Source organism: Lissotriton helveticus, chromosome 5_1 (assembly GCF_964261635.1).
Source record: "Lissotriton helveticus chromosome 5_1, aLisHel1.1, whole genome shotgun sequence".
Taxonomy (NCBI): Eukaryota; Metazoa; Chordata; class Amphibia; order Caudata; family Salamandridae; genus Lissotriton; species Lissotriton helveticus.
This window is the reverse complement of record NC_136065.1, coordinates 1,886,457,109-1,886,469,899: the sequence shown is the minus strand read 5'-3', so window position 1 is coordinate 1,886,469,899 and position 12,791 is coordinate 1,886,457,109. Positions and strand designations below refer to the sequence as shown.

The following is a 12,791-nucleotide window of genomic DNA, read 5'->3' as shown; positions in this document are numbered from 1 at the left end:
CTATCGAGTTGAAAATAGGGCAAACATAGTACCAATCTGTAGGTGAGGTCAATCACCTAAGGAAATACCTATCTCCTACACTACTAGACTTGGCAGGTGGTGTTGACTGAATTAAGGTGTATCAGAATTCTAGAAGACTCTTCGAGAAGAACCCCGGTGCCCAGCCAATTGGACCACTTCTCAGCTCTGGTGAGGACATAATTTTGCCCCTTTGTTATATCTTACTGTATGTGAATTTGTAGCGCACAGCCAATCACCAGTAAGGGTATCGAGGCGCTGAGTAGGGCCGGACTGAGGGGAAGGAGGCGATCATGCCTGTTTTGTGTGTAAGAGCCATGCCTTGGGATTTCATAAGTCCTCTGAATTACTGATAAAAATGCAAAATTGAAGGAAGCGCTTGCACAAAAATCTGTTTAACTAACAGAAAGATATTAACAACCCCACTCTCATCTCTCTCACCTATCAACTCTTAATGAGGAATACTCAAGAGACCTGGTGCCATTGGGAGTTAGATGGCAGAGAGATGCTAGAGACCTACAGGATGAGGACTGGGGAGATGCCTTACAATTTCCTAGAAGGGTAGCAATTAAGGCCTGTTACTAATTAATACCATTAAAAATCCTTCATGGGGTCTACTATACCAGACTTCAGTTATATAAAATGGGGAAGGTATCGTGATTAGTGTTTGAGAGGGTGTGGACACCAGGGCACCTTCCTACATACCTTTTGGGATTGCTAGGTCCTACATGAGTTCTAGGAGGAATTAGCCCACAGGTTGGGGGCTGCAACAGACGTGCAGATAACCATAGGAGCTCCATTAGTCCTCGTACTGACCCATATAATTCAATTAAGGTTCCTCCATGCCCAAAAAGAAATAGCACTCAAAAGGGGTTCCTAGGTTGCCCCTAGACATACGAAATTGGGAAAGGGAAATGGATATAAGCTACACGCTGGAAAAGAAAATTTAAGAAGGGTGAGGGTGTCCGAAGAAATTTGAGAAGATCTTGAAAGGTAAAGAGGGAGGTATTTGTGATGTAGTTGACCTCAACGGGTGGGAAGGAGTTAGGTTATTATGTGTGTGTTCTACGGTTGGAAAATCAATAAAATACTTTTTCTAAAAACACTCTCTCTCTAGATCAGACTCCTGTTCCACCTGCATAAATATGTTAAATACAGCAGCATCTCATGTTCCATGCTTGAACTATTTAGAACTATCTTTGGAAGGCGACAGGTGAGAAACAAGGAAAGGAAGGTAGAGGAATGGAGCGAGGGGAGGCAAGGGATCAGAAGATAATATCCTAGAGAAGAGGGGAAGGAATAAGAGAATAACCTAACAGAAGAAAAGAGAGCAAGGTTGGAAAGAACAGAAGATGAACACATGAAAAGAGGCAGACAGAGGCCAGGGAATAACAAGCATTGGAAATGCAATAGGTCTCGCATTAGAAAAGTTGGAGCTATTGGTTTTGTAAATGACAATTTTTTTTTATGTGTTGGTCTTGAAAATAGCAAAATTAATATCTTTGTCATTTACAATGCCAATACTTTTAACTTTTTCAAATGGGACACCTATAGCATTTGTAATGCAACATGTTTTGTATGTACGTGACTTACATGTATTCATATAACAAATACAAATGGCTTTTAATTTTTTTAAATAATACTTAAATAAAAGTTCTTGTAATTTATAATAGCAATAGCTTAAACTATTGTAAATAACTTTTGTGAAGAATATGTTCAGTGTATTTTATTATGACGAAAATGCAAGAAGAGGTGAAATATAAATTGATTTTACAAATAACAATGGCTTTTAAAAAAATTTCAAATAATTAATACTTAAATGAAAGTTATTGTAATTTATAAAGGCACTAGCTTAAAGTAAATCCCAAAAAAACAAGTTATGGGTGAGGCGGTTTGCTGTCAGTTGCTGCTGCCACTCTCTGATAGCAGCCGCATTTTTCTTTATAAATTTCTCCATCGGACCATAAACTGTATGTAAAGGGGTAGAAATAGAGTTGGAGTCGCGACGATTGGGAGGTGCACTGTAGTGGAGTATTCTTTAAATACTGGAGCTGACAAAGTGTGCTCAGTGTACGAAGATAGATGCCCCTTTTGAAAGCTGCTGTAACGCCTGCAATACTACTGCTGGTCCCTAGATGGTGTTAGGTGGAAAATAGCAGCCACAATAAAAACAAGGTTAATTAACGTGAATAAATTACAACCAATACACTGGAAGACGGAGGTCAAGGAAGGGAGGACGAGGGGGCAAACAAAGGCAAGAGCGAGGGAGAGGAAATAAGAAACCCCACCCCTCTGAAATAGAACAATATACAATTGCATGAAATAAATAAATAAATACCCGATTGTTTCTAAGAAGTGCCGGTACTGTCCAAGTAAAAGTATCAGAAGGAGAGCTTCTTACATAACCAAGGGCAGGACTAGAGAGGTGGTGGTGGGGGGGGGGGGGAATGGGGGGGGGGGCAGAGAAGAGAGACCGACATACGAGGAGAGAAGGGGGTATCTTGAGGGAGAGAAAAAAGAAGGGACAGAGTGGGGGAAGAATCAGAGGAGCGAGCAAGTTGTATAAATATGAGAGCGAGAAAGAACGAGGGTGAACTATAGAAAGTTAGAGGGCTGACAGACAGATATAGACGGAAAACGAGAGTACGAGTGAAAGGGAGAGAGAGATAATGTGTGAATGGGAGAGAAGGGAAAATATATAGAAAAAAAGAAAAGAAGACCCGGCCGGCCGGCCGGCCGTGAAACTGAAAGCGTGAAAAAGCCTTTGATGCAGCAGGGGGTAATTAGGGGAGGAGAATGGCTGGGCTGAGGCAGAGCGCAAAGCCTTTGATGCAGCAGGGGGCGGAGCGGGAAGAGCTGCTGGCGGCACCAAGCTGACGATTGGATGCTGTGCACGCGCATTTTAACTAATTGCGCTTGCGCATTGAGTTAAAAGTACACATGCACTGCATCAAATCGCCAGTGTAGGTAAGTACTGTTTAAGCCCCTATAGTCTCGCTCTGCTCAATGCGCATGCGCATTGACAGGCGAGACCTAAAAAGGAGGGCAGGAGAGAAGGGGACCGCAACAAGACGACAAGGAGAAGGAAAAGGAAAAAGGCACATGCAGGAAGAGTTCTATGAAGAACAGAACAGCAGATCAGCACAAGAAAACAGAACACAGGTTAAGAGAAGAGGGCGGGATGGAGGGGAGATAAAATGGCAGAGGAAGACACCACAGAGGTAGAGAAAAGCACAGGGCAAGGAGGAAAGGGTAGAGGGGAAGAGGGCAGTGAGGAAGAGAACAGGATCAGCTGAATAACACAGTGAGTTAAAGAAGAAGGAAGGGAAAGAGAGAGAGAGAGAACTGCACAGCAGCACAAGAAGAGGGGATAGGACGATAGAGAAGGAAAGGAAGAGAACAGTAGACCAGTACAGGAGAAGAGGACCAGGTTAGACAAGAAAGGGGGCGCTGCAGATTAGCAAAATGTTGCCAAGGTGGCTCTGTCAGTGAAAGGTTTTTGCTCGCACCATTGCGGTAGATGGACAGCCAGGAGTTAATTTCGCGGTAGGGCTAAGAGAGCCTTCCATCCTTAAGAGGATGATATATGGAGTGTAATTAAAATCAGGTGACTGTGCCAATGGCTCTTTACCGTGCTTAGAAATGGCTCAAGAGTGATGCGTATAACTATAAAAGAACAAGTTACTGGAGAAAACATGTAGGTCGCAAATGTTTATTTGAAACATTTATGTTGTGTACTACACCTGTTGATGTATGATGGTATGAATTTGTGCATACTTCACTCCGTAGTAGGCATGAGTCATTAAGGGCACTCGATTTGGTCTCGTGCACAACTCATGGTGTACGTAGGTTGCACTAATGTAAATTTGACTGGACCAAATTTAGAGCATGCGGAACGAACTTCATTTCACACCAGTATCATTAAGAACTGGTCAGTCCCTTCAAAAGTCATGATGTCCAGGCCTTGACAGACATGAATTTTAAACGGCTTTGTTAAATACTGTGCGCGCCATGATTGGTGGCTAAAATCAGAACAGTGCCATTTTCTCAGTGCATACACTAATTATAGGCAAATAATTTCAATTATTTTTCTCTAAAAGCAAAGGTCCTATCTCCAACATTTACGAAGCATTCAGCAAATCCATACAACTATTACATGTACGTAAAATTTGATGAGTCAGTTTTGAGGAAAACTGTTCTGACGGGTTCCCTTAAGACGCCCATGCTTTCAAAATTGCAAAAAAAATTACTTGTTAAACTTGACAGATGAATTACTTTATCATAAACGAATGTTCACTAAAGTCTGCATACAAGCATATATCCGTTTTATTATTTGGGATACCTCTCCATAGCCACCCCATTGTTCGGTCTACCTCTCAATACCAATCTTCTTGAGGTCTTTTTCTTCATATCTATCCTTTGATCTATCTCGTCACATCTATATATCATTTAGTCTCTCTCCAACTATTGTTTGGGCTCCTTATTCATCGATTGCTCGGTCAGACTCCAGGTCTATATTTTGTGCAGTCCAACTACCCTTACCTAACTTTCGCTCGGTCTAATTCTTTATATCTGGCCATTATTCACTCTACACCCTTCTGTCTTGCTTTCAATTGGTCTATCCATCTGCCGGTTCCTACATCCAGCCATCTCTCAGTCTATGTAACCCGACAACCTATCTGGCTACCCCCATATCCGTTTCTCTGTCAATCTCTCTGCCTCTCCAGATCTACTTTTCTATGTACACCTGTGGATTTATGAGTCTACTTCCACTGGTCTCTGTGGATGTATCTTCCCCATTGAGCTCTCTATCTGCGTTATTTCCAGTAACTCCAGCTTGGCAAAATGCAATAGAAAACTGGATGGAATGAATATGGAGGCCTGAAAAAAATTAAAGTGGAAGAAGCAAAGGGCCTGTCAACAGCTCTGATCAAAGGAGGCTTAAAATAAACGCGCCTGACGGGAAGGGATGGGGTACGGAGGGCGTGGTGGGGGTGCAGTGGGAAGAACACGCGTCTTGAGGAGCTCCAGATGCAGAACCGGGAAGTGCGGATGAAAGCGGGAAGAGATGGAGGCATAAACCATCCCAGGTGCAGCAGAACCGCGGGGGGTGTGGGGGGGGGGGGGGGGTCGGGGGGGGGGGATTTCGGCCTTGTGGCACCCCATCAAACGTCAAAGGCAAGATGGCGCTAGACGCATCGCCTCTGGGGACGCAACAATCAATCAATCAATCATTGCCACTTGTAAAGCGCGCTACCTACCCGTAGGGTCTCAAGGCGCTGGGGGGGGGGGGTGCCGCTACTGCTCGAACAGCCAGGTCTTCAGCTTCTTCCTGAAGGAGAGGTGGTCTTGGGTCAGGCGCAGGTCGGTCGGGAGGGAGTTCCAGGTCTTGGCGGCCAGGTAGGAGAAGGACCTTCCTCCTGTAGTCGCTCTTCGGATGCGGGGGACGGCGGCGAGGGCGTGGTTGGCTGATCGGAGGTGGCGATTGGGAGCGTAGAAGTTGACTCGGCTGTTGAGGTAGCTCGGGCCTTGGTCGTGTAGGGCTTTGTGTGCGTGGGTGAGGAGGCGGAAGGTGATTCTTTTGTTGACGGGGAGCCAGTGAAGGTCTCTCAGGTGTCCGGAGATGTGGCTGGTTCGTGGGATGTCGAGGATGAGTCTGGCTGAGGCGTTCTGGATCCGCTGGAGTCTCTTCTGGAGCTTGGCGGTGGTACCGGCGTAGAGGGCGTTGCCGTAGTCCAGGCGGCTGGTGACGAGGGCCTGGGTGACGGTCTTCCTGGTCTCGGTGGGGATCCACCAGAAGATCTTCCGTAGCATGCGTAGGATGTTGAAGCACGCCGAGGAGACGCTGTTGACTTGCCTGGTCATGGAGAGGGAGGTGTCCAGGATGAAGCCCAGGTTGCGCGCATGGTCTGTCGGTTTGGGTGCGGTGCCCAGGGCGGGGGGCCACCAGGAGTTGTCCCAGGCGGAGGGCGAGGAGCCCAGGATGAGGACCTCCGTCTTGTCCGAGTTCAGTTTCAGGCGGCTGGTCGTCATCCACTCGGCTACCTCTTTCATCCCTTCGTGCAGGTTGGTTCTGGCGGCGGCGGGGTCGTTGGTCAGGGAGAGGATCAGCTGGGTATCGTCGGCGTAGGAGATTATGCTGAGGTTGTGTTTGCGTACGATGGCCGCGAGGGGGCTCATGTAGACGTTGAAGAGGGTGGGGCTCAGAGATGAACCTTGGGGGACGCCGCAGATGACTTCGGAGGCCTCTGACTTGTACGGTGGTAGGCGAACTCTCTGTGTTCTTCCGTCGAGGAAGGAGATGATCCATTCCAGTGCCTTCCCCTGGATTCCGGCGTTGTTGAGCCGCTGTACTAGGGTGCGGTGGCAGACCGTGTCGAAAGCCGCGGAGAGGTCTAGGAGGATGAGGGCCGCTGTTTCTCCCTTGTCCATCAGGGCTCGGATGTCATCGGTGGCGGCGATGAGGGCGGTCTCGGTGCTGTGATTGGCCCGGAAGCCGGACTGTGAGGGGTCGAGGGATCCGTTCGTCTCGAGGAAGGCGGCCAACTGCTTGTTGACGGTCTTCTCGATGACCTTGGCTGGAAACGGGAGGAGCGAGATGGGTCGGTAATTCTTGAGGTCGGTGGGGTCCGCTGTTGGTTTCTTGAGTAGAGCGCTGAGTTCGGCGTGTTTCCAGCTCTCCGGGAAGATGGTGGTGTCGAAGGATGTGTTGATGATGTCTCGCAGGTGGGGTGCGATGACAGCGTCGGCCTTGTTGAAGACGTGGTGAGGGCAGGGGTCTGTCGGTGATCCGGAGTGGATGGAGTTCATCGTGCGGATGGTGTCTTCGGTGCTGATCGGGGTCCAGGCGTGGAGGGTGGTGGTGGGGGGTGGTTGTTCGGTCCTGGTGTGCGTGGGTTGGTTGTTGAAGCTGTTGTGTATGTCCGCGATCTTGTTGTGGAAGTATGAAGCGAGGGAGTTGCAGAGGTCTTGCGATGGGGTGATGTCGTTGTTACCAGCGCTGGGGTTGGAAAGCTCTTTCACGATGTTGAAGAGTTCCTTGCAGTTGTGTGCGTTGTTGTCCAACCGGTCCTTGAAAGCTGTTTTCTTGGCGGCGCGGATCAGCTGGTGGTGTTTCCGGGTGGCGAGTTTGAAGGAGGTCCTGTTGTCTGGTGTCGGTTCCCTTCTCCAAACTTTCTCGAGGGCTCGGCAGTTCTTCTTGGAGCTCTTGAGTTCGTCGGTGAACCATGGGGCCTTCTTGCTGCCGGGTCTGCTAGGCGGGGTCCTCAGTGGGGCGAGTTCGTCGGCGCAGTTGCTGATCCACTTCGTGAGGTTGTCGGCGGCCTGGCTGGGGTTCGCTGAGCTGGCAGGAGGGTGCTGGCCCAGAGAGGCGGTGAGCTGGTCTGCCGTGATCTTGTTCCAGCTTCTGCGGGCGGCCTGTTGCTGGTGTTGGTGGGTCGTTGTTCTCTTGAAGGTGAAGTGGACGCAGCTGTGGTCCGTCCATTGAAGCTCTGTGGTGTGGCTGAAGGTGACGTCTTTGCTGGATGAGAAGACGGCGTCGAGCGTGTGTCCGGCGAGGTGGGTGGGGGTGGACACCAGTTGCTTGAGTCCCAGGTTGGCGAGGTTGTCGAGCAGGGTGCTGGTGTTGCGGTCGTTGTTGTTCTCCAGATGGAAGTTGAGGTCTCCCAGGAGGATGTAGTCGGCGGATGGGAGGGCATGCGGGCTGATGAAGTCGGCGATGTCCTCGCTGAATTGCGTGCGTGGTCCAGGGGGTCGGTAGATCAGGGTGCCTCTGAGGGTGGTGTTCGGGTTGGTGTGGATCTGGAAATGCAGGTGTTCGGCGCTGGTCGGAGTGTTGTCGGTGCTGGTCGTGAGACGGATGGTGCTCTTGTGGATGATGGCGATGCCTCCTCCCATCTGGTTGGCGTTGCGGTTCTCCGGACGATCTTGTAGCCCTTCGGGATGGCGATGGCGATGTCGGGAGCTGAAGAGGCGTTCATCCAGGTCTCCGTGAGGAAGGCAACGTCAGGGGCTGTGGCGTCTAGGAGGCTCCAGAGTTCGATGGCGTGTCTGTGGACGGAGCGGGTGTTGAGCAGGATGCACTTGAGGTGGGTGCTGCTGGTGTTCGACTTTGCGGGTGCTGGTGCGAGGCAGGTCCGGCTGCAGGTGAACTTGCAGGCGTGGCAGCTGAAAGGTCCGTGGGTACGTCGTGGAGTGGCCTGGTGGCAGTCTGGAAGTCGGCCGGTGTTGAGTGCGATGAGGGTAGCGGCGGAGTACGTCCTGCGGGTCGGTCTGGATCTTCGAGGTCCAGGGGTCCTGGCGCTGGTCGCGATCCGGTCGCGGACGGGCTTACCTTTGGCGCGCCTTCGGCGCACAATCGGCGCGCCCGCTGCGCGTGACCGCTGCGCGTTCGCACGGTCGCCATTTAAGGCCAAGTGCGCGGGTGGGCGGAGCAGCTGGGAGGCGGGAGCGGGGAGGGTTACAGAAGGCAAAAAGGGGCGTGGCTAAGCGGCGGTGGCGGGAAGGGAGGGCGGGGGGCGTCGAGGAAGGCGGTAGGCGGACAACAAGGAAGGAGGGCAACACGGAGGAGAAAACAATGAAGAAAAACAGGCACAAATGCACGCAAAAGCGGGGAAAAACAAGGAAAAACAAGTTAACACAGACAAGCACAAATCACTGTCAAAATAATACAAAAAAAAAAAAAAAACACTCGCAGCGGCGGGAGCCGGCAACGAGGCAGCAGCGAGGCAGAGGCGGCTGGGGGCACACGCAGCAGCTGGTGGCCGTGCGGCGCGGGGGTGTCCCACAAGTGTCCAACAAGATACTGAGGGGGGTGCGCGCGCAAGTGACGCTCAACGAGCCCCGGAAGCTTGTGGGGGCCCTCGCTATGGATAGCCTGATGAACCGGACATTGACAGGAATGTCTTTCTTGAGGGTAAGGCACAACGAAGAGGGGAACTGCTAAGATGTGGGGGGTTGATGGGGTAGGGGCGGGTCGCAAGCAACAGCCCACTCTCTCAGTTCTAATTAGTGGAATTGTTTAAAAAGTCACTCAAGAAAAAGTATTTATTATCTGTATAGAACACATGGGCGATTGTAGACGGTCTGGTGCAATACCAATGGAAATGTCTCATACAAATTAAAAGTATGTGATCACAAAACCCGAGTATTTGAACTATTGTACGTCAGGCCAGTGTCTCGGGAATGCAGACGAGGATGGGAATAAGTCGCATACTGCAACCACAGCTTAACTGCCCTCCGGGGACACCGATCTGTTACAAGATCTGTGGATTTCCAAAGAGACCATTAACTCTACAAGGACTTTACTGATTGCGGATTTTGAAGATCTAAAACAGAAGTCTTTAGTTTAAGGGACGCTCAGGGAGGATCTGACATCGAACTGTTCAAAAGTAAACAAAGAACCCCGGGTTCCCAACAGTGGCTCGTAAACGTGTCATTTATTCGCCACTATAGCAAGTGAAACAACTGAGGCTCGACCTAAAAACGCAATCTCACATTCTTGAATGATCTTTTACGTGATGAAAGTTTTCCCCTTAACACATTTTTAAAGCCTCTAATTAGTACAGTATGTTCGAGCCCCCTCAAGCCCAAGTTTCCCTTTCCAAAAATGTTTTGTTTCCTATTTTAACTCTTTTGTGGCCTTTTTGTCTGATTCCAATGCCAACTTTCTTTTTCAGAGTCAGCGGAAAGTCCCTTTTGCTGGTCAGCTTGGTTATCAGTAACGGATGCCGTGGCTCACAATCAGTGTGGAGAGATTGAAATGCAGTCCCAAAGGTTTATCACAACACTGTTCTGACCAGGCCCTCAAACGTTAGACAAACGTACAAAATTAAAAGAAAAAGAAAAAAAGAAGAGGCGCTAAAGAACAACAAACAGAAGGAAGGAAATAGCTCTAGGATGCTACTAGCCAACCCGCCAACTTAACCACGTTGAGAAACACCTCACCCTAAAAAGCAAAAGGAAACAAATAAAAGGAAAAATGCAAACGGACACCCTTTGCCGCTCCCAACATTTCTTGTTAATTCTGGGTCATGTGACAACCATGCTGTTCAGAAGCAGCGGTAAAACATTTTGGACAGGGACAAAATGTGAACAACAGCACTATCTGTGATAGCAGCATGAACGGGTACCAGGGTTGGTGGGCTGGGGGTAGTGTGGGACGAGGGAGGTGACAGTTGGGTCCGTTGGTGGAGTGCTATAGTAAGGGCCCTAAGATGGAGATCGGCTAAATGGACAGAGACAGAATGATGTCCACAGCTGAAGATAACTGCTCAGTTTATGAATAATGCTAGACTTTGATCAGTATCATTATTACAACTTGAAGGCAAGCACTATCCCCTTTCAAATAATTCCTGCTCTGGTATTTTAAAAGCAAAATATACTATTGATGGACGGAATGCAGAACAAATCAAAAACATTCACCCCCAGTCAAGAGATCTGGGTTAAATCCATCATTCTTTTGCTCACCATGCCACCCTAGTTTAGACTTGGCCATATGCTAATCAGTCTTGTCCCTTTGCCTGATGTGAACAGTCCAGCCCAGCCCGAATTGCCAAGCCAAGTCCTCCCTGGACTGGAAACGAGCATCCAAGGACCGGTTTCGGGGTTTTACTCCTCATCAGCCAGGATAGCTTGAATCCAGTAGCACAGTTAACTTCGGCACATAACACAATTTTTAGAGGATTCTTGATTTACCACATTTACCTTTTGCTTAGAATTTGTGCTGAAGAAGGCGGAGATAGATCAGATATTCCACCGAAACGCATCGCAGACACTAGTTCTTTGCAGTAAGTATATGAGAAGTCTTAATAAGACCTTTAGATTATCTATATGGGAAAGATCCATACATAAAGGAAATATCTTTTTGATGTGTGTTATGTGAATGGATTTTACAAATGTATTTGGATATGCATATTTGAGCGAATCATGACATTGTATTAATACATTTATACAACTTTTTAGTACAAATTCGGTTCGGTGCACTCTGATCATAGATGACATAGTAACATAGTAACATACAGCACAAAAGGGATCCTTTTGTTTTGATTTTGTCTAACTACCTAGTCCCTTTTGGTCTAAGTTGGGTGACTGTTTTCAGAATAAGCAGTGTAGAAGCCACTGTACTAATATCTGATCTTCGGTGTACTCTAGAGAACCTAAAGAATTTGTCTAACCCTGGGCATGCAGTTTCTGACCCTTGGCACAGCCTGCAGAGTGTAGTGTCTGACCCAGTGATTGTGTGAGCCATTCTTGGCCTAGTGCTCGTCCCAGAATGTGCATTGTATGATCAAGGGTATGACCTTCAATCTACACTGAGAGCTTGGTAATAGCCTAGAATATGCAGTGTCATGCTTAAAGCATGTAGTGTCTGAATGTCTTAGAAGATGCAATGTCTCAAATAGGACAGGACCAAAGGCATGCAATGTCTAGCTGTTGCTATGTCCTAGGATATGCAATGTTTCACCCAGGGTATGTCGTAACTATCTTTTCTATGTACAGTCTGATCTATGATTTCGGCTAGGTGATATATTATCTAGCAAGAGTGCGACCTACAGTATGCATTGTCACACCCTATTTATGGCTTTAATAATGCAGTTATTGGCCTACGGTATTGTACTAGGTCAAACCCTGCACTTCCCAGACTTCCTAGTCTGGTTAGCTAAAAATACCAACTAAAACCAACAGACAATTCATAGATGCGACTAAAATATTCTCCACAAGCAAGGAAGGTGAGCAGACACCGCAATTGACAGAGGTTATGCTGAATCCACGGGGCAGTCATCACAGAGGGTAATAGACTACATTAAAACCTTAGTAAATCATTTGGTGTATGGCAAACTAGGGAGAAGCGTAAAAAGATAAACTGAGTGCCCCGCCACGGACAGAATCTGCAATATTACCTATTTTATATGTCCTAGTTGAGTAGTCGTAAGGCGGCCTTGGAGGTGATCCTGCGGAAGTCACCTTTTTTCGATAGCACACTAGGAAAGGTGAATATTTATTGTATAGCTCTTTATGGCTCCCAGTAGGCTATTTTTGTGATCCTGCTATTTTGATCTGGTGGAGTTGGCACCCATATCTTATTTTTTAGTCTGAAAGTGTTTCTCAGTGCCACCTGTTTCTTAACAACGTTGGTATCGGAAAAGAATGAGAGGTGTTGGTCGCTTGGACCACTGGATGTGATACAGATGGTACGTTGGCCCTTGGGTGTGATTAGGACATTTAGGGAAAAAGAGTAAGACCTGGGAAACCAGGTGTCATTTGTGTGTGGCCAAGAGGGTCCTGTGGTTCTCGAGAATTTCTGCAAATTATTGCTATAACCTTTGTCCCGGAGCCGATACTGGCAGACTATCAGGCTCAATTAGTTCTGGTCACTGGATAGCATGTGCTAGGAGCGGGCTAAGAGATTTTTGACAATGCCATCATTTTTTCTCTTCAATTTTTGTGAGACTGATGTAATTTATATGTGAGGTTATGGTGATATTTATTGCAAACTGTATTTGCAAACTGTATTTTGTACAAAAGATGATCAAAGATTATTCTAAATACTGAATTTTTTTCCAGTCGATGACTCAATGTTTCATATGACAGTACTGTTTTTTCTCACAAACTGTATTTGATGCCAAAAGTGGATATAGTTCAGATACTGTTTTGTTGACAATTGCACTTTTTAGGTCGAGCCTAGAGCCAGCGCACATGTGCTGCTCTGCAAGGCTTATTGTAGAGGAGTAGGTGAATAGAAGCTCTGCCCACTCTCCGCCCATATTTGCGAT

The 12,791-nt window shown here is 47.8% G+C and overlaps 1 protein-coding gene across 5 annotated transcripts in view; it reads right to left on the bottom strand.

The window, feature by feature from the left end:
* The window catches only part of PLEKHH3 (pleckstrin homology, MyTH4 and FERM domain containing H3), a 294,750-nt gene that overhangs the window by 141,203 nt on the left and 140,756 nt on the right, over positions 1 to 12,791 (bottom strand). The gene's annotated exons all lie outside the window — the stretch shown is intronic.